The 23,046-nt window shown below is 43.2% G+C and overlaps 1 protein-coding gene across 3 annotated transcripts in view; it reads left to right on the top strand.

Annotated features, from left to right (window-relative positions):
* Positions 1-23,046, top strand: part of PAK3 (p21 (RAC1) activated kinase 3) — a 100,640-nt gene that overhangs the window by 5,074 nt on the left and 72,520 nt on the right. The window contains exon 1 of one of the 3 annotated variants that reach the window (XM_072123953.1): positions 13,888-13,907. The exons of 1 other annotated variant lie outside the window; for it this stretch is intronic. The gene's annotated coding sequence lies outside the window, so the exon portion shown is untranslated. Of the gene's footprint in view, positions 1-13,887; positions 13,908-16,671; positions 16,693-23,046 lie in introns of those variants that run through there. One more of the 3 variants, XM_072123952.1, reaches the window with a different exon arrangement.

Raw genomic sequence — 23,046 nt, 5'->3', positions numbered from 1 at the left:
ATGGTGGTAATTGCCCTGTCTAATGCTCTACAAGCATGCAATGTTAACTCTTTCCATACAGCGTGGTCACTAAGAAGTTCCTGACAATCTCTATAATCCTAATTTGTCATGGATTACTGTTTTTTCTTTAAAGAATACCTATTTTTCTCCCCAACCATTCTCTTATCCGGTGCTGACCCGGGCCCAGGGGCCATAATGGGCCCATAGGGGACGTCGGTAATACAGTTTAATTAGGGGACATGATTAATGTAGCATTGGGGCCCAACAGCTTCAATGTATTACTTTGCTCATCACACTAGATAACAACAAATATTGGGGTGTTAACCAGCTACCCAATAGCAAATACAGGTGATTGAGATTTTCATTAATATTTAGAAAAGGAAAACTGGAATACTTGTATTTAAAGGGTTTCTACCAGCATTTCCACCATAAAAATCCGCAGACAATGTTAGATATTGTCGCCTGGTTGAGAATAGCGCATGCGAATATGTAAGAAGTCAGCACTAAGTATATGTGGCGGCTGACTGGATATGATGTCTCGGATTTGTGTTCCAGAGAACGCCACCAAGCATCAATCTGTCTGCTGCGACACATGCGGTGATGCCTGATGGTGTCCTAGTTGATCGGGACGTCACGCATACACTTGTGGTGCTATGGACTTTGGACCGAGATATAGTGCACCTGTAGTAAGTGTTAGATGCACTATTTATCTAATAGATGGAGACTCCGCCTTATGGGTATTTATAAACTCAATCCCTGACCACGGTCCACAGCACCCCCTGGGGAAGCGATGGTGAAACACACGTCAGGGTCTGTGGTTTTGAGGTCACTCCTTGGTCTCTCATACACAGAAATGCAGCCTGGTTGGTATTGGTGTTAGTATATTTTTACATTTGCAACTTTGCAAGATTTTGTATGGTGATATCTTACCAGTGATTTTACATTTGATCTCTGGCGTAGTCAATGTACCGTATTTTTTGGATTATAGTCCAGGGCGCCTTATATATGAACTGTCTTTAACTGTGCACCGGTCTGCCACCTGCTGGTCATTTATCCTTATAATCAGGTGCGCCTTGTAGTCCAAAAATACGGTATTGGTGGTCAGTCTGGGGAACATTTTCAAGTGTGGGTCGGCTCCTCATCATTCTCTCTTAAGACACCTTTACATTATCTTATCTTTGGGTTTGGTTATGATTACCACACTGACTAATATGGTTTTGTTTTAATTCAGTTGTCCGGGGAATTGTGGGAAATTACACCATATTTAGTGGGTTGGACCATCCTTTGGTCCCCTTTTTAATGCAACTGTGAATAAAAGCGATACCTTTTTCCGGAACTTCATAGCAGATAACATTCCTCGCATTTCAAATAATGTTGGAGGAGACGAAAGCTAAAATGTTTTACACAGTGAGCCCCTTTAGTTGTATCTGTTCTGCAATTGCATCAGATGCAGCCTATTTATTTATTTATTTATTTTTTACAGCAAAGTGTTGAGAAGTTGTTTGTTTGTTTCATTGCTTGTAGTCGACAATATCGGTAAGATAAACCTCAAAGCATATTCCTATTTGCTTCTTATTTCATGAACCATGCTTTTCTCCGATCTTGACACTATATGATATGAACTCAAGGAAAAGCTGGCCGGCGTATCTGTTTACACTTCTTCCCAGTGTATATATTCAGTTGGGCTTTGCTGCGGGCGCTCGGTTGCTTATTGATCCTAGAAGCGTAGCTGTACATTGCTGAGGTAGTATACTTAAAAAGTTTTAACTCTGTGTTCTTAATCCACTTTATCACTGATCAATTCTTTTGAAGGTTGGGCAGAAGTTAGAACATACATACGTTTATATATAATCCAAAATTCCTGTAGATTTCATATATAACATAGAGGCTCCTGTAGCGTGTCGCCCTCCTAAACTATGATTTCAGTGCAGGATTGAAGTCCCACAGGGAGGCAGTGACTTGCAGCACCATCAAAGACTAATGATGACTTTGATGAGAGTCTGGGACATTATATGGTCTGTTTTATGATTAGATACATAAATGTGAAGCCAGCCTTGGGCTTGGGGTATACAAAGTGGGCGCTGTACTGGCTCTGGTCTGGTCCATGTCTGCCTCTGGAAAAAGTAGCTTTTAATTGTTAAATACAGTTTACAAGAGTATAGCACAGTATATAATTTTTTTTTTTTTTGTATATGTACTTAGTTTTATTGTATATTTTTCGTTAAAGGAAATCTACCATCCAGAAACTACTTACCAAAGTAGCTCCAGGGCCGATTGCTTAGGGCAGCGGGAAGAGGATGATGGCAGTGTACTTATCTAGTAATATTAGGGCTTCCTTTGTCTTCAAAAATAGGGTTTTAAGATATGCATATTAAGTGCAAGTGCTACTAGGGGGGGCGTTAGGCCCTGAAAGCAATGGCAGAAGGGAGAGTGCTGGGGAAGCAGAGGAGGAGGGCGAGACAGTCTAACAGCCTATGAATCTGCCTCTCGGGCTCATTCGCATAATTTAATAAGTTGATTTTAGAAGGAAGGATGCTATGGATAACAATTATAAGAAGATTACACAGATCTATGAGTAAGTGCCCCTTTTTTATAATGATGGATTTTGATGCAAGTGCTGTCTTGCAGGTCTGTATTAAAAGTTAACTTTTCACAGTGCCGCTGGTGTTGACTTGATACACAAAAGTATGCTTGACCAACTCTCCAGGGCCTATATACCATACACTGGCAGCAGTTTTTGTATGGTCAATACTGCTGACAGACTCCCTCTAAGAACATTTCCAGTGTATCCGTGGTACCTTGGGCTGATTTAGTTTCTAGGGTTAAAACTGATCTCCCTGCTCTGTATTCTATTCCTAATTCTTATGTGTTGTGGATTTATAGTCTTTTGCTATTTGCCATGCATCATTAGCCGCTCTAGACAGATGCATAAATATCTCCATATTTTTGACACATCCGCTGTGGAATGCAATGCCCTTTCCCTGTGCTGGCCTTGTTCTATATTCTACACATAGGCTTGAGCCTCTCTCCTGCCATGTAGCTCTGGCTGGCAGAGAAGGGCTTATGAGGATTGAAGTTATGCGGCATAGCAGGCTTTCCGCTCAGAGCCATCGGAGAGAGCTCTCTGTTTGGTTCTGAAACCTCTCAGATGTTATGATGAAATACTGTAAACCCAACCGGTTATTTGGAATGCGAGTAAACTAATTATATCTGTAAGCTCATGGATGCTGGCGATTTTCTGCACTGTACCATCTGCTTGGCTTTTGCCCAGAAGAGTGACGTCCCTGATCCTTCATGCCTTTTATTACTGGGCGACACCAGATTAAACCCTCTTCATCCATCACCCGTGATAAGGGATAATGCCTGCTGCGTATCTCACGCCGCCTTGTGATTAACTGGATGCTGCTGACTTCTTTAATGTCCCTGTATTTAATACAGACATCTGTTAGGATGGGACAGCAAGTTCTGTGGTGGAGGCTCATCTTAAAATTTCATTTACAGTAATGGTTGGCCTAAAATAAAACATATTACATGAATAGATACCTTAGCCAGTGCAGACTATACTAATCCAGCATTCATCGGACTCTGGGCAGATTATTGGATTTGCATGTTTGATCAGATTTCTTTTATTTTTAATATTACTGAGGTCATCTCTACATCCATGACCCATATGATTCTGTCATTGAGCTTCACCTTTCTCAGGTTGTACTTTGTCGCACTTTCTGTATATAGATGCATATTCACCTATGCATCTATTAAAAGTTCTGCTCTAATTTCTTGATACAATAATAATCCTTTATATAGAGCACACAGATTCTGCAGCGCTGCACAGAGATTGCCAAACCAGTCCCTGTCCCCATGGAGCTCACAATCTAATCAACCTACCAGTATGTTTTGGAGTGTGGGAGGAAACCGAAGGACCCGGAGGAAACCCATGCAAACACACCCAAAATTAAGCCCCTGGTTCAGAAATTTCTTTCCATTGTTCATAAAATAGACACAGAGGAGGGTCATTTCATCTCTAGTTGGCCATTCTACCTTCCAGGACCTTATGGTAGTATTCATGGCTACAAGTTTAAGGTACTGGAAGATAGATTGGTTCACTTTACATTGCAAGAAAGTTGCGCAGAACATGTAATAGATAATATTTGTAAATTACATCACAATACAAACACATGAAATAAAGTGGAGAACTCTTTTAAGTATATGTATATTTTTTCACTATACAATCATTTTGCTATGGTCTATTGCACTACATTTCTTGTGCAATTGGTAAATATAGATTGTCCATTATTCACTTGTTCAATCCCCCCCCCCTCCCCCCCACAAGCCACTGCCACTGGTTTTGGAGGAATTTAAGACCAGACCCCCTTGAACGATTATAGATGCCGTTAACACTTGCACTCCATGTTCATCCTTATTACTGTGTGGAAGTACCGGTTTCATTCAGATCCAAGGGAAACCAGGTTGTCTACTTTGGCTACAAGGGCAGAAGTAACGGAAATTCTACAACCCCCATAAAAGTATCTGTTTAGACAGATGTTAAGTTCTCAGAGGGTTGGACACTTTTATGATAAATGTTATAATTACATGAAATAATTTACTAGCGGCAATGTGTCTGACATTTTGATGCCCTCCGCTCGCATTTATAGGCAAGGATCGGGAATAACAAGTCAGATTTATGATGACGAAGAACGTGAATAAATGTGTATTTTCAGTGGCATGGAGCTTCATGATTTTGGGTTACATTGAAGCAGCTGCTGACGCCACAATGATTGAAAAGTAATCCAGTTTACATTGTTAAACCAGCAGGGAAGGTGCTTTGTGTTGGACTGATTTGAGGGTGTTCGGATGTTGTGACTATTTTGTAAGAGAGAACATGGTTTCACCTAAAGGACACTAAGGTAAAAGGAAGGACTACAAGAAATTAGAGGCTTCCAGGCTGGTTAGAAACTGCAGAAAGCACGCAGCTAACAAATGTCTGGCTGCATTCGGATGAATTTATTGGGTATGTATGTACGTCCTCAAGCTTGCAGCTGTAAATATGTCCCCCATAGACGGCAATGGACGCACGGAGCGATACTCGTGTGCAGCACAGTACCGCTCTGTACATGGGGAAAAGATGGGACACGTCCTATCTTTCCCTGTGTTATGGCATTTACGCCGTGTATCTCTATGGAGAGGGGAGGGATCACCCCTCCTCCTCTCCATCGCGGCGGGAGTATTCCCGCATACGTTTATCTGAATGCAGCCTCCAGCCGACTCCTCCATATACATGAGCAAGTGTCCATAGGAAGGAACCTTCTTGACCTTCTCACAGCGACAGGATCTCTAATCCCACCCAACAGTGGGTTTGGCCGATGAATATCTAGGATGTGATTTATCATACGCCGGCGCTCATGCGTTGTTGTATGATAGTGGCCACATGCTCCTGTGTCCTGGCGGATACATCAAGGGGCCTAACCCTCTCAAAATATCTGGCAGCAAAACCACCGGAAAAACAATGCCAGGTCAACCTGTCATAGCTTTGCGCAGATTTTTAAAAAGTATTCAGGAACGCCCTGTGCCCACCCACTCAGCTGCCATGTCCCTCTATGCCCTCACATGGCGCCGGTGGTGTAGTCACATTATTATTTTACATTCTTGCAGTGCTCCAGAATTTGCCCTTAAGTCACTTCCTTTACACACCCAAAAACCGGTGTAGAAAGAGTGATAAATTCCTCCTTATGTGTATGATGATTCACATTTAATAGGACATTGTCCTATTTTCTACCTGTTACACCAGTCACAATATGTCACTTCTTCCTTTTTTTTTCTTCTGTTTGCAGTCCATGACTATGGAGGCTGCCATGTTACCTAAGCTCTAGTAACAGCATCCAGTCATGTGCTTTACTGCATCCTTATGGCCATAGGCAGCAATGTGACTTAATGCAGCCAATGGCATTAAGTCCTCATTAATAAATGGGTGAAAACCACAAATCATGAAGGGAATATACTCTGTAGAAGAAACAATTTATTTGCTTCCCATGGCAACCAATCAAAGCGCACCGGCTTTAACATGTGATTGGTTGCTATATTCCTTTTATCAGGTTGTAATGAATGAAGGTTTAATATCTTCAACCCCATTATATATTGCCTTTTTTTTTGTTTAGTCTTCTGCAATATTACAATATTCCTATTTTACCCTTTCCGTACGTTGGCTTTGTTGGAGAGTAAATTGAAAGAGATTGTTCCATTGTTGAGTTCATTGTGATGTATGAGGACTGAGGTGGTGATCGGAGAACACTCTCGCAGAGAGACAGACTTGTCACTTTTCATTAACCTACTAAAACTACCTTTAACTATAAACTTGTCTTTTGCTTTGCATATTTTTTGACATAGAAAGATTTGACAATATCTCTCTCGACTGTCAGGTTGGTAACAAAAGGCTTTGTGTTTGGTGCAGTTGAACCCTTCATAGTGAAGGGTCGGAGACTCCGTAAATTACTTAAGAATCTCCCATGTTCTTCTCTTAAATGTCTCCCTGCATCTCTGATGCGATTATGGTTCATGTTCTGTTACTGGCCTCGGGGGTAATATTCAGCCATGGGACTGCCGAGGCCGATGGTTGTGGAGGCCATAAGAACAATGAACTTGTTGTCATCTCTGCAGTACCAGAGGGGGTCACAGTGACGGTGCTGAATCGGGCAGGTTACACACAATTTGTTTTTCTACACTATTTCTTTTTCTTGTGAAATTATTGAAAACTTCCAGACAACCCCTTGAGGTCTATGAAATACATATTTGTATCTGTTACATTTCCCAGCATGCAAAGTAAAGGTAAAACATAAAATACTGAATGTACTCCTGTACAATCAACTGAAAATTTAATGAATCAAAAATAACCAATTAAAGATACATTGTATTATTTACATGGAGGGTTGTCTTCAACACTGGCCCACTGTGTGAATAAGGCCTTAGAGTGGCTCCAATTCCGGAGGGCTTTGTAATGTATTACAGGACCGGCCCACTGGTGAATCTACAGTACATGTTGAAATGCGGAGCTGGTTGGAGTTTCTTTGGGCACGTGTAACTTTTTGCTGGTTGTCCTAAAAATGGGCTTCTCAGAATATGTTGTGAAGCTCTCGACCTCATTATTACAGCATCTAATAAGTCCTTTCAGCAGCTCATATTGAGAGTCCTGAATATCAGTTCGTCACTGATATGAGATTGATGCCTTGTCCTATAGACAGATCACCAATTTTTCGACCCAATAAGCCGACCCAAGTATGAGGTTTGCCTAATTTTGCCACAGAAAACTGGGAAAACGTAATTACTCACGTACAAGCCTAGGGTGAGAAATGTAGCAACTACTCTTTAATAAAAGATGTCTTTAATTAAAGGCGTTGACCGAGACTAACTAAAAAAAGTGAGGTGCCTAGGGGTGGTCTGCATAAAAAAATTTACTAGTACTTACCTTGTCCGGTGCTCCCATACAGCATTCTCACAGTATCTGCACCTGTTTGTTTACTGTAATTATCCAAATGTCGAGCAGAGCCCCCTTCATAATTGAAATGTCCAGCAGAGCCCGACTTACATGCCTCTGCCCATGCTGCCGAGAAGTCCGAAGTTGCAGTGCGAAGTGGAGATTCAGAGAAGAGGACACTGGGGTGAGTGCTAAGTGAGTACTATGGGTTTTTTATTCTGTACTCGAGTATAAGCCGAATTGGGCTTTTTCAGCACAAAAATGTGCTGAAAACTCGGCTTATACTCAAATACATATGGTATATGCCGTATATCCTTACAAAGATCCATAAGTTTTATGTATCTTCAGTTTTCTGATGCTTGTGGAATGGCTGCATAATGGCTGCCACAGGGTCACTTCTGCCTAATTATTCTCAGTAACTACAAGTTCCCTCTAATGCCAGACTGGCTTGAGTAAGTATGCAGAATTGGGAAGTGGTTTTAGAAGTGAGAAGGCGCTGTTAGAAAAGAGGAAATGGTTATCATAGAAGGGAGCTCTGGAAGTTTTACCAGCTGCTTGTTCTCGACTTGTTGTAATCCTCATGATTTATCATCTATAAAGAAGTTACTGATCAATGAGATCATAAAGCTGTATGAGAACGCATGTAGTGACCTGTAGATATGGCAATTTTACCAACTGTTTGTGCATTTATTGTATATAGTGGGATCATCTGATCTTATAGGACATTTACCACCAGTATCAAGGATTGCAAACCAAGCACACTTACATGCCGCTGTGTTCCACTTCCACTTTTCTTTTAGCTACTGTATATACTTGAGTATAAGCCAAGTGTTTCAGCACAAAAATGTTCTGAAAACCTCACCTTGGCTTATACTCAAGTCAAGAAAAACAAACAAACCGTGTACTCACCTTCCGACACCCCCGGCAGGTCTTCTTCCATACAACAATGCTTGGACATTGGCTCCGTGTCTCCGCGCTGTCCGTCGCAGGGATCGTGCCGTCAGCAGCTCGCTGACATTCTACTATTTGCATCGGCACTGAGCGGCTGACGTCATGGAGCCTGCAACGGATAGAAGAGGACCTGAAGGTGAGCGTCAGAAGGTGTGTACACCGTGTGCTCCTGTTACTGCTGCCTTTTAGAGCTCTGTGCATGCGCAGTAGCTACGGCTTCAGTGCTGACAGGCGTGCAAATAACAGTGAAGCCGGAGCTACTACACATGCGCAGAGCTCTAAAGGTTCCAGCAGTAGCAGGAGCGCACCGAGGACGCACAGGTAGGTGGGATCTCAGTGGCTACTGGGGCGTGGAGTAGCATTTGCTCCCACGTATAATTAGGTAAAGAGAGATTAGGGTTTAGAAGGTTACAAGGAACCTACCATCGATCTACCTAATATGTAGATTTCTGATGGAAGGTTTCCTGTAAACAAACCTGTATATTTATTTGCTCAGATCCTCCTTCTCTATAACATGCTACCTGCAGATAGGACACAATATACACTCTGCTTAGCTTCACCTTCTTTATATTATGTTGCCTGCAGATTACAATGTATTTAGTGGTGACTGGTAACTTCTTACTTTTTCTCAGTAGAATTGTAATGTTTTGGATAGTTCTGTTTTGCAGCTGTATATAAAGCCTGTGTTGTACACCGCTGTATCGCCATTAAAGGACATTTGTCCCTGGGTACACGGCCACAACTGCATGAAATGCAAAGCACAATGCACGTCTGTTTTACTTTTCAGACAATTGCTTGACATCATCAGACAGTGCCTGCTCCCTTGTGTGGCACTGCCAGTTTTACTAAGACTCAGCCTACTCCTTACACACAGTTACTCTAATTCTTCACACAGCTCAGCCGCTGGCAAAGGTGCAGAGATGCCATTTATCTCTTGTGACAGCAAAGGTTTCCATTACGGACATTGGTGCTCTATTATCTGACGCAGGCTTAAATAACACGAGGAAGGGTAAATGTTCCTTGTTTGGGGATAAAACACACAGACGTTATTGTGCTTGGTATCACCCAGTGCTGGCATCCAGATCATGTACTATTCATCAGAGTGAGGGACATTGTTTTTAGAGCGGGATGAAGCATCGCCTGCATCTGTAATACATGTTTAAAGGCAGATCCTCCTATTTCTTGGAGCGGCACATGGGTGAAATGTCATCCTTAATGGGATCTTGCAGGACTTTAAGATTGTTACCCTATTCTCTATCGGACCTGGCATAAGATTCCAGTGCAACTGTACATTATTCCTAACCATTCCTGAATGCTAACACAATTAGCCGGGACAGGCTATATGGGTGAGACAGAAGGACAAGATTGGCAAAGTGCACTGAGGATAGGGGTCCTTGACCATTTGAGAAGATAGAACCCCTTTGTTTAATGGTGTAGAAGAATTGCAGGTATAAATATGTGATAAATAATTGTAATAACTCTGCATAGGCAGCAGGACACAATGCTCGTTACTAGGGAGGCTGAAGGGGGCTTCCCAGGCAATGTGCAATACTTAGTAGTAATGGTTTTACATCTTGTATTCAGCATGGGAAAGCAGGAGAGTTTACCAGACGGAAGAGGATGGAGCGCAGGAGCTGGCAGCTATTACTCGCAAAACAATCCCTATAATAAAAATGTGCATCGAAGACGGGTCAGGGGCCAAGGGCTTAGTGTTCAGTGCAGAATAGGAATGTGTGCTGGGTTTTATTATTAGTCATAGGCCTATCTCATGTGCCCGGCCGTCCAGCTGACTCCAGATGCTGATACATGAAGGTCTCTCTATAGCCGGGGATGATTGACATTCCAATTCCGGAGAACCTCTTGTACTGTGTTCCTTCTCAGGTTACTCCAGACTTACGGTCACAGGGGCAGCAGAATAGCGCTTTGTCCTTGGGAACTAGCAGTGTTTCTACTGTGGGTTATGGAAGTCATCTGTTCAGGTCCATTGGTGCTGCTGGTATTGACAGAGGAACTGACAGCTGCTATCAACTGCTCAGGTTCCTGCAAGCCTCTTAGTTACACCAGATAGAGGAATTGTAGAGCCAGGACAGGATATTATTATGTATTGTAATATAATATCTACGAAGGGCAAGAATTAGCTTTGGAGGACTTTGGGCAAAAATAAATAAATAATTTTTTAAGCTGGAGCTGCTTTTCTCTCTATAGTACTGTAGTGTTTTCAGATAAAATAATCATTCAGTCCTAAAATTACTTCCCTACAATAGGAGAGTTCACAGTGGCTGAATAAAGCATGCAGTAAGCTGCTAGTGTGTTAAATTATACTTCCCTGTGGCCGTAACCAGTAATTATGGGGGGTCCACCCCCAGCAATGTCGCGGCCCAGGGATAATGCACGCAGCCATGTCGCCGCCCAGGGGTAATGCACGCAGCCATGTCGCCGCCCAGGGGTAATGCACGCAGCCATGTCGCCGCCCAGGGGTAATGCACGCAGCCATGTCGCCGCCCAGGAGTAATGCACGCAGCCATGTCGCCGCCCAGGGGTAATGCACGCAGCCATGTCGCCGCCCAGGGGTAATGCACGCAGCCATGTCGCCGCCCAGGGCTAATGCACGCAGCCATGTCGCCGCCTAGGGCTAATGCACGCAGCCATGTCGCCGCCCAGAGCTAATGCACGCAGCCATGTCGCCGCCTAGGGCTAATGCACGCAGCCATGTCGCCGCCCAGAGCTAATGCACGCAGCCATGTCGCCACCCAGGGATAATGCACGCAGCCATGTCGCCGCCCAGGGGTAATGCACGCAGCCATGTCGCCGCCCAGGGATAATGCACGCAGCAGCGTCACCATGCACAGATAGAACCAAGTAAAATGAGTAAAATGTAGCATCACTAACTGCTTCCTATGTCTGGTCTAAAATGTGCCCTCGACATGCACCATTGTTAGTGCTTCCCTGGTAGTTACATCCATGCTTGTTCTCCAATGAGCTCTATTGGATTGCTAACCCTAGGGGGTTGCAGAATATTTTTCATATTCCAGATCCATGCTCCATAGTTTACCTCCGACATTATAACGCTTTACCTGTCATTAACAGGTACATGAATAAATTCCAACTTGTTACTAGTCCTTGGGGACTAAAGCCAAGTGAGTCTGGTTTACAGGTTCCTGGCACTTAAACTAATTAGACATCCTCAGGTTATACACTCATTAAGAATAAGCCTTCTGTGTTTCCATGGCAACCACTGCATTTGTGCAGACCGCGGTGAGGAATAAAACTCGCCCAATGGAGATTTATGTGCTGTGAGCCATCCGCGTCATCCACATCTCTCCCAAATACTCCCAAATATTCCAGGACCCTTACAGTATGGATCCCATGGAGCTGCCATTCACAAGAAGGTGTACAATTAATTAGTTAAGACTAAATGTACATGTATATAACACAAAAAGCAAAAATAATGCACCATGTAGTGTTTTTTTTTATTTTGTTTGTAAAGCATCATTCCCGTCCCCGTTTTTTCATCAGCATTGTGCCTATAATCACATTGCAGTTTTTAGTGCACTGTGTGATGGAATTTGCTTTGTTTTTGCCGGATCTATTTCTCGTTTTGCGCCAAGAAAAAAAACAAAATTCTGGAAAGATGCACATTTGTTTTTAGCTTTGCTACGAGTGTGATAGAGAAACTGGATGGGACAAAAGCTGATTTGTATCATGTATTCAGATGAGTGGCACATATTCTACACACAATACAATAATTGTAGATGAAGTAAAAAGTTTACCACTAGAGGTCCCTAATGTCACACTAACTTTTCTAAACACAATGGAAATGGTCTTTATACCAGTGTAGTGTAGAAGCAGACGATTCTCTGCTGCGTCAGATTATTACTTGTGTCTGATTCTGCTTGAATAATCTGGGGCAGTATAAATTGGGCGAGTCCTACTCTGCACCTCCTATTAGATGCCCTAGTTTGTTACATCAGAATATTGAATTTTCTGGCACGCAGGCTATTTTCTGGTTTGGCCACACCCCCTTTTACCAAGGCCGTGCCCACTTTTCGGAACGCCTAAAAATGGTCTAAAATTCTCAATAATTGTGGTGTACTGCATTTCGGATGCAACCTACTACAGACAGATTGATGCATCTCCCCAATTTACTTGTCTCTCTGCTTCAGAGACAATGGACAGCAGAGAGACAAGTAAATATAAAATAAAATAATATAATATAAAATTAATATAAAATATATTCATATTAAATTTATGTTCAAGGGTAATGTCATAATGGAGGGTGTTTACTTATCAGGGAGACAGAATTAAGAAGAGCCACCAATAATATATATTTTGGGTTGGAGTGGCTGCTGTAGAACCCACAGGTAACCAATGCAAAACCACAAACATGTGTGAACTTGTTCTAAAAATGTACTCTCTTTATGCCTGGGTTGTCCAGATTTTAAAAATAATGGGCTAGCTTTATCAGGGCTTTTAAGCACAGAATCTGGCGTGTGGGTGAGGACTCTCTAAGCAGAGAATTTATGATTCCTCTAGTTCTGTGTGCTGACAATGTGGTTAGATTATCAGGGTACAGATTTATCTCCACTTAGCTTGTTAGCAGTCTACTAGCATCTTAAAAAGATGATAGATCAGAGTCATGAGATGGATATAAGGCACAATGAAATGCTCAGCTCTACAATCTCATCTATAACGGACATGTAGTTGGTTCTGCTATGCCTCCCCTCCCCTAGGATAAAGACCCTAAGACAAAGTGTCAGTCCCCATCCTGCTTAGATACATCGTACTGCAGAAAACACAATGGCACAAAATGATTTGTGCCGTGCCAATAGAAGCTTGTGTGCAGGGGAATGAGGACTCTGCTGTGCTCTGCTTCTAGCTACTATAGAGATTCTCTCCGTGTTACTTCACATTATTGTATTTATGTAATTAAACTGGGATTTGCTTCTTTTAATCCTATGTGTATGATGCATTTTCTCCCTTAACCTCCTAGCACAGAGACATTGGGAAATGAGGTTCCTTAAGCCTTATTCACATTTGTGCTGGAGTTTCCGTTACTCTCCTTCATTAGAAGATGGAAGTAACGGCACCTTAAAATGCGTTAAAAATGTGACGCGTGTCATCACCCTAAGGGTTGTGGACCATGTGGCGCTTTGAACCTGTCTTTAGGTCAAAAACGGTCAAAAGACAGATGCGTTTTCGAAAAACGCATGCATTTTTTAACAGACTGCAAAAAAAAAAACGGCCTAAAAACAGGTTAAAAATGCCACACGTGCCACCACCCTAAGCTGTTTTCTCCAACCTGATTACGAGATTGATTATTGAGTGATTTCAATAATTTTTTTTTTTATCCTAGAAAACACTTTTATTGCAGTGTTATCTTCACTTTATTCTTCAGGGAGCACAGGGTTAATTCCGTAACGGAGCAAATTCATTAGGACCTTCACTAATGACTCATGGGGTATTCATGATTCAGCACAGATCAGCCTCACAGGTATTACTTCTTTGTTATCTTGTGAGTTTCTCTGTAACCTCATCCTTTCGCCCAGACCAGGGTTGGCATCTAATGTGACATCTGAGTGGCCGCTCGCTTAATATTTAAGTGTGGCGTGAATGACAGAGCATCCGAGGGCCAAATGATACCTCTAGTGACAGAAGCCCAGGACGGGGTAATAGAGACTATTCTGGAAGAGGAATAATAGGAGCATTTACTGGATGTCGTCTGGAGTTTACAACAGATAAGTGATATATACCATGTACCAAAACTGAGCATGTATAACATTGTATACAGGGAAATGCAGCGTATTCACCCAACACTGCTAACGCACACATGCCTTCATGCAATTTTGCAACAAAGTGTACCTTTGTTTTTTCCAATGAAACTCTGGGTGCATTCACAATTGGGGGGCATTGCTCATAGTTTTCTTTTGACTAGTTCTTCTTTGCGCTTGTTTGTGTTTTTTTTTTCTAGTCATAGTTATCAAAGTTTTTTTTGTGCCAACTTGTAAAAAATCCTTTAGAAAAGCCAAAAAATGACTTTTCGTGACCTATTAGTAACTTTTTTAATACCTTTTTAGTTGCATCCTAAAAACAGCCCTGGAAGTCATGCTTGACATTGTTTGGCATGAAAGACGCCAGTAGTGAGCTGGAGTGTTTGTGCTTTATTAACGGGTTTGCTGCAAAATTGTGACATTTTCATATATCAAACATCTGAAAACCAATGACAAATTAGGGTGAAGACACACATGGCGTTTTTGGGCCGTTTTTACTAAGTGCATTTTCAGATCGTTAAAAACGCATGCGTTAAAAAACGCATCCGTTTTTTAAAAACGCATGCGTTTTGTCCGTTTTTCATTGCGCAATTTCGAAAAAACGGACAAAAACGCATGCGTTTTTAAAAACGGATGCGTTTTTTAACGCATGCGTTTTTAACGATCTGAAAAAACGGCCCAAAAACGGCCCAAAAACGCCATGTGTGTCTTCACCCTTAGTTCACACGAGGCCACATTCACACGTTGCGTTTTGATCGCATTTTAAAAACGCATTACAACAGCTGAGGAGAGGTGATTTATATTACATTACTGTAAACATTCGCATTCACCCTTTTAGACCCTTTTATAAATCCGGTGCAGAATAAGGCCCCTTTAACGCTTGCGAGTGTAATGCGCTGAACTTGCATCACACTCCCTGCATCTGCTGCCAGAATCTCCCGGCCCAAACGCTGCAAAACTGGAACTAAACTCTGCATGTCAGTTCCAGTTTGCACCGGAAAGTCTGAGGGCGCGTTCACACGTTGCGTTTTGACCTGCGATTTCATTGCGTTTGAAACGCATATACAACAGCTGAGGAGAGGTGATTTGCCTAATTACATCACTGTTAGGGTGAAGACACACATGGCGTTTTTGGGCCGTTTTTGGGCCGTTTTTACTAAGTGCGTTTTCAGATCGTTTAACGCATGCGTTTTTAACGATCTGAAAACGCACTTAGTAAAAACGGCCCAAAAACGCCATGTGTGTCTTCACCCTTAACGTTTCCGTTTACAAAACGCATCGTAAACGGTAATGTAATTAGGCAAATTACCTCACATCAGCTGTTGTATATGCGTTTCAAACGCAATGAAAACGCAACCAAATCGCAACGTGTGAACGCGCCCTAAGGGTGAAGACACACGTGGCGTTTTTAGGCCGTTTTTGAAAACGCATGCGTTTTTGTCCATTTTTAATTGCGCAAATTCGGAAAACCGGATGCGGTTTTTAACACATGCATTTTTTACGATCTGAAAACGCACTTAGTAAAAACGGCCCAAAAACGGCCCAAAAACGCCATGTGTGTCTTCACCTTGAGGGTGAAGACACACATGGCGTTTTTGGGCCGTTTTTACTAAGTGCGTTTTCAGATCGTTAAAAACGCATGCGTTAAAAAACGCATCCGGTTTTTAAAAACGCATCCGGTTTTTTGAAAACGCATGCGTTTTTTGAAAACGCATGTGTTTTTGTCCGTTTTCCGAAATTGCGCGATGAAAAACGGACAAAAACGCATGCGTTTTCAAAAAACGCATGCGTTTTTAAAAAACGCATGCGTTTTTAAAAAACGGATGCGTTTTTTAACACATGCGTTTTTAACGATCTGAAAACGCACTTAGTAAAAACGGCCCAAAAACGGCCCAAAAACACCATGTGTGTGTTCACCCTGAGGGTGAAGACACACGTGGCGTTTTTGGGCCGTTTTTAGTTAGTGCGTTTTCAGATCGTTAAAAACCTAAGATAATTGGTCAAACCTGTCAAAAACGCATGCGTGGTGTTTTGAACCCGTTTTTTGGCCGATTTTAAGCAGTCTGTTAAATGCATGGTTTTTGACCAGTTTTAATTAAGATAATTGGTAAAACCTGTTGTTGTAATGGTCTTTAAACGCAATGAAAACGCAACCAAAGCGCAACGTGTGAACACGCCCTCAGGGTTAGTATATACCTGCAGATCATATTGGGAGTTGTAGTCTCACAACGGGTTGCAGAGCGTCTCTCTGCTGTATTATAGGGAACTTTCCATACTGTAATTCTTTAAACTGGGAACACTCTAAGAATAGCATGATCTATTTTTAACACAATTTTCTTTATATTATAAGAGGTGGCTCTGAAATTTTTTTAATCAGTGGGAAATTTCAGCTTGTGCCCCTTACATGGTAATTATGCAGATTGTGTCTCCGCCACAATCGGTGCCATCTGTCTACAGAGCCGACACACTGTGATTACCGCTACAGAGAGTTCTCCTCCAGCTCATAAGGTAGGATGGTAGTGATATTCTAAGAATATCTCATGGTAGAGATACATATTCCAAAATCTCCACCACTGACTGGGTAAATGAGGACTTCACTCCTGTGGGAGAAAGTGCAGAAAGTTTTTCTCTCCTTTTAGGCCGCGGTCACACGTACCGCTAGGCGTCCGTCATAATGCGACGCTAGCACACAGGGGGAGGCCCTCGGCCCAAACGCACATGCGTTTAAGCCGATCGCATGCGTTTCTCTGGAAACGCATGTGCGTTCGGGCCGAGGACCACCCCCTGTGTGCTAGCGTCGCTTTATGAACGGACGCCTAGCGGTACGTGTGACCACGGCCTTAGAGCTTGTTCACACAACAGCTGTGTACAGCAGAGCAGGAGCATAAGAAGCTAAATGAAAAGTGCATCCTCCCAGAAAGTGCACACGCTAGTATGTCACTGTGCTTGGTTTATAATCCTTCATCCTGGTGGTAGATCTTCTCTAAAGTGATCCCGTGATAAATTAAGAAGAGACAATGCAATTCATGAACTTAGAAGAAATGTGTGAACTGTAAGGGCGCCGTCACACGTTCCGCTAGTGTTGTGTTCATAATGCGACACTAGCGCACAGGGGGAGGGTCTCGGGCTGATTGCAAATGCGTTTTCCTGGAAACTCATGCGATCGATAACCCATACGCATGCGTTTCTCTGGAAACGCATATGCGATTGGGCCGAGGCCTAACGTCGCATTATGAACGCAACACTAGTGTAACGTGTGACCGCGCCCTAAAGCTCAAGTGGGTTATAATGGCACCTTTCATAGATGTCAAAACATGTTATATGGTCTATCCATAATTAGTCCCTGCATTAGGGTAAAGACACACGTGGCGTTTTTAGGCCGTTTTTGGGCCGTTTTTAGTTTTCAGATCGGAAAAAACACATGCGTTAAAAAACGCATGCGTTCTTGACAGGTTTGACCAATTATCTTAATTCAAACTGGTCAAAAACGCATGCGTTTTTTAACGCATACGTTTTTTACGATCTGAAAACGCACTAACTAAAAACGGCCTAAAAACGCCACGTGTGTCTTCACCCTTAGGCTGGCGTCACACGTAGCGCTTTGTCTGCGCTTGCAAACGCCTATGGAAACGCCTGCGATCGGGAACGAGCCGCCTGTGTTTTGCGTTATTTTAATACTCATGTATTGCAGGGTATTAGCAGTGTCAGCCTATGCACATGCATAGGCTGACACTGTGCCTTTTAAGATGACGTCATAGACGCCAACTTAAAGGAAACCTACCATTTCAAATGGTAGGTGTAAGCTTTAAGTACCGAGCACCAGCTCAGGGTGAGATGGTGCCGGTGCTTACTTTCGTTAGTGTTATTAACTGCTGTATCACAGTTTTAACACTTTTTAAAGTTTATAGCAGAAGCTGCTTCGGTGCTGCGCACGATTGTGCGTGCGCAACGTCTCTGGCACTTCCTATATAGGCGCATTTGAAATGGTAGGTTTCCTTTAAAGGCACTGCCTTCAGGCATCTCTGGGGTCCCTATCGCATAGCAATGATCGGCGCCCCTGAAAAAGGCGCAGGGACGCCGATCATGGGGGAAAGACCCCTGGAAGGCAGGTTAAATGCCGCAGTCACGCTGACCGCCACTCTGACCGCGGGTGTTAGCCAGGGATCCCGCGACCCCCCCCATGCCGGTTCGGCTTCTGTGCAGAGCTGAACCAGCATCGTCTCTGTGCAGTAGCTGTACTGCGCTGAACGTTATTTGCAGGACTAAGCACTAAGGGGTTAAAACCGCAATATGTGGCATCACCCTTGTATAGAAATATAATTTCCACTATATTCACTACTACAGTTCCGGTGCTGCTGTTTGGCTGGCAAAGGGAACGTCCTCGTATTTATATTTCTATAAATACGTCCTCTGCTCATTTGTGTGAAACAGCCCTTAGGGTGAAGACACACGTGGCGTTTTAAGGCCGTTTTTGGGTCGTTTTTACTAAGTGCGTTTTCAGATCGTAATTGCGCAAAATGTTCGTTTTTAATTGCGCAAATTCGCAAAACCGGACAAAAACGGATGCGTTTTTTACGATCTGAAAACGCACTTAGTAAAAATGGCCCAAAAACGCCCTAAAAACGCCACGTGTGCCTTCCCCCTTAGGGTGCGGTCTCACACTATATACGCCCCCAATACACTTCTGTGGCCTCACCGCGCCTTACAGGAGTGGTACAGTGCAGCACACGTGCGGACATGTCCTATCTATCGACGGAGTACGGCGCTGCGTGCCATATATTCCTATGGAGAGGGGCAGGTGTGAGCGGACCCTCCTCTCCCCGGCACTGCCGCGTGCCCGCTGTGCTACAGTACGGCGGGCAATGGTAGTGTGAATGTAGCCTTAACGCCACATGTGACCACAGCATTTACATTGTGTTTTGAACTGCAAAGCAACAGCCGAGGAGAGGAGATTTGCCTTATAACATTGCTCCTAACAAAATAGAATGTTAACGCATGTGTTTCTTTGTGGTTTGCACTTTAACACAATGTCAACACACAAGTGTAAACAGAAATGTTACTAGGCATTTCTCCTCTCCTCAGCTGTTGTATTGCGTTTCAAAATTGCCACATGTGACCGCAACTCCTGAGTCTGGCCACACGTGGCTTTTGCATTGCCTTTACAAACTCATTGCAAAGGTCTCAGGGCTCAGCCATATCGCATATGCGTTTACATGGAAATACACACAATACAAACGCCGTGTGGGGCTGCACCCTGATTCACTATGTATAATAATAATATTTCTTTATTTATACAGCGCACACAGATTACACAGCGCTGCATAAAGCATGACAAATTGGTCCCTGTCCCCATGGGGCTCACAATCTAAACAACCTACCAGGGTGTTTTGGAGTGTGGGAGGAAACCGGAGGACCCGGAGGAAACCCACGCAAACACAGAGAGAACATACAAACTCTTTGCAGATGTTGACCTGGGTGGGAATTGAACGCAGGACCCCAGCGCTACAAGGCAGAAGTGCTACTCACTCAGCCACCATGCTGCCTTGTAACCAATTTAACTAAGCGGACCTAAGAGACACTTTTTACACGTCTTGCTATTTATCATCCTCTGATTGCGTGTGAATCCTTTGTCACTACTGAATTTAGATAATGTGCTGTCACGTTCAGCTATCCATATAGGGTTATAGATAAGGTGGCTTATGTATCCATTATATAGGATCAGTTTTCACTTCCCCCGCCATAAAACGTTTTATTGAAGGATGTATTGTTAACAGCAGCACAGTGACTAAAATTTCTGGTTTTCTGCCTCCTGTTCTGCTCTTTTGGGATTGATGAATATACTAGCTGTAGCTCCTGGCGTTGCCCTGGATAGTAAATAACTGCTCTTGCCTGCAACAAAATAAAATGGGTTAACAAAAGTATTTTATATGTATCTATAGACTGTCGGTGGCAGTCTCTCTCAGTGCCTGTCTGCCAGCTCAAATATAATTTTTGCACAGTTGTTTATAAAATTACAGCTGATCTGATTGGTTTCCATGGGCAACTGGACCAGTTTTACCTGAGACATTTCTGATAATCTCCCCCTATCTCTGTATCCCTATAGATCATACCTCACACATAAGTGTCTTATACTCAATACCTATAGTAACCAATCACAGAGCTCATATTAATGAGCTGTGGCAGAACAGCAACCAATCACGGCTCAGCTTCCAACTGCCGCAGCAGACAATGGCTCCTGTACAGACCGTTCTCTACTAAAGAACACCCAACTTACAGACAACCCCTAGGTACAAACGGACCTCTGGATGTTGGTAATTTGCTGTACTTTAGCCTTAGGCCGGCGCCACACGTGGCGCTTTGTCTGCGCTTGCAAACGCAGACAGAGTCGTGCCCACCGGTGCCGCCGGTGTTTTGCGTAAATTTAACGCGAAACACCAGCGGCTCGTTCCCGATCGCAGGCGTTTCCATAGAAACGCCAATGCGATCGGGCCGAGGCCCGCCCCGGTGGGCGGGACTTTGTCTGCGTTTGCATATTAGATCTCTGTAAGCCTTCTATTTGGTGATGGGGTGTGACAGCTGTTTGTCCCATACAGATATATAGGGTACGCGGGGCATGTTCACTTGTGCTAGAAAAGCGTGTATTTTCTTCATTGAAATGGGCAGCATATTTATAGTAGTGTTTAGAAATGCAATACAACACCTGGAGAGGAGAGGAGATTTGCCTAATTATATTGCTGCTACCATTTGCGTTCACAAAAAGCAATGCATGCGCTACATTGTGTTAACATAAGTAGCTGTTTCTTTCAGCTGAAAATGTATTTTTGTTCATATTACGGTAATTTGGGTCTTGTAATGTCATGGCGACCCCTGTTAATCATTATGGCTTTATATTGTCTCAGGCACATCAGGCCTGGGCTGTACCACTTGGACTCTGTAAATAGGGGAGCACACACTCCTATTATAGTCACTGCTGATGGTTAGACACTCTTGTAGAAGATGACAGTGCATCTTTTTAACTGTGTAAGGCCTCATGAGCACGGCCGTATGGTCTTTTTTGTTTTGTGTGTGCCACACGTTGGCGCTGGGGAGCGGAGGAAGGGGTGAGTGCCGCTCACCCCGCCACTCTCCATAGAGAAACATGCGACGCGGCGCCGTATTACGGTGGTGAATTACGGTGGAAAATAGGACATGCTCTATATTTTTATATGTCCGGCTCATGGTACTGTACTGTGGAAAATACGGCCATGTAAATGGACGGCCGTATTGCCCATTGGAATTCATGGGGCCCTATGCCGGCCATTTATACGGCCGTTTTAATATGTTCTCTACGCGTTAGTGTGTATGGAGACTTAGTTTTCCTAGATCCTGAACGGGAATGGAGAGATGATGATCAAAATGCACCCCTCTCCCCCTCCCTCCAGCAGCCAGGGGCAGTACAGTGTGTAGCCGCCCATGTGATGCTGTGCTTAAGAATCAGTGGAGAACAGACGGCAAAGAAACTGTGGAATGTAGCAGTCGAGATGTAGGCTGCAGTCAATGTATGCCCTACAATAATATCATGTACAAGGACACCCCATAAATATGATTCACAGAACAAACCCTAGACATCAGTATTCAGTCACATATAGATGGTCAATCCCCTACATCTCTGCCGCCTTTGTTATTGTCATTAATAATCTCAGATATGACGAGTGCCCTGTATCTGTATGCATTATGTTATGAATAGGGAAGATTTTCTCCTCCATTAATTGTGAGTGGGCGTCCTTCCCGGTATATCCAGTGCGAGTGTCTCTCCAGCCCTTCGCACTCCCCTTTGTGGGAGGAATGCATTATGAATGGATTTGGGTTCTTTGAAAGCAGCGCCTTCCAAGACTTATTAATAATTACACATGTTTTCAGGGGGCGATTCAGTCGGCACCAGCAGACAACCTCATTATTGTCTTATCAGGAGCTGACACTACTCGTGTTGTCAGGACAACCATGCACGATTCCCGGCCACAGTGAAAGCCTTACCCCTCCGGCGTATAGGCAGCCTCCAGCTCCTGGCAGATGCTGGGCGGCCCGGCCAATCACAGGCCAGCTCCAAACTATGACATCATATTCCAGTCGCTCCAAAGATTTAATACTTGGTTTGCAGTTCCCTTCCTGCTTTTTTTTTATAATTTTTATGTCACAGCAGAGCGGCAGCTGCTTCTGCAGTCTTAACCCTTGCACTGCCACCTGGGAAATCCTCCTCTGTAACAAGGCAATGCTTAGTTTTGCTGAATGAATGCTTCTAGCTTCACTTCTTGGCTCTTTAAACCTTTCCCTATCAGGTGTTTCTGGAAATTTTGTTGCGTTTAATGGCCAGAGCAATTTTTCCAGTTTAAAAAAAAAAAAAAAAAAAAAGCACCAAGAGATCTCCTAAACCCCAAACAAACCACATAATTTCTCAAAGAAGACACTTGCCCCATTTTCAAAATTGAAGTAAGGAGTTTAGAGATTGTGGCTTCTTCATGCAATTTTAATTCAAAGTGTATCGTATAAATTTACTTTGATGGCAAAAATGTGCCCCAAACAGAAAATAATTTTCTTCACACCCTCCTAAATGGAATAGATGAACGTGTGTAGAGTTCATAGCTACCACATAGTCATATGTTCAACATGAATAAATCATCACAAATTCACTGAAACTGAATTATTTAAATTTTCTAGCTAAAAAGCAGATTTTAAGATGATCACAATCTGCCAAATATAGTGATTAAACAGATTAAAAAGTAAACGCACCCACATAATCTATTTTTTTTTAAATGGAGACAACTTGGCGATTGATTAACAGTTGACAGCCTGTACCGCCACCATGCAACTTTGCGACAAACACAA

This window comes from Engystomops pustulosus, chromosome 9 (genome assembly GCF_040894005.1).
Source record: "Engystomops pustulosus chromosome 9, aEngPut4.maternal, whole genome shotgun sequence".
In the NCBI taxonomy this organism is placed as follows: domain Eukaryota; kingdom Metazoa; phylum Chordata; class Amphibia; order Anura; family Leptodactylidae; genus Engystomops; species Engystomops pustulosus.
The sequence above is the reverse complement of the archived record's forward strand: the minus strand, read 5'-3'. Positions and strand labels throughout refer to the sequence as shown.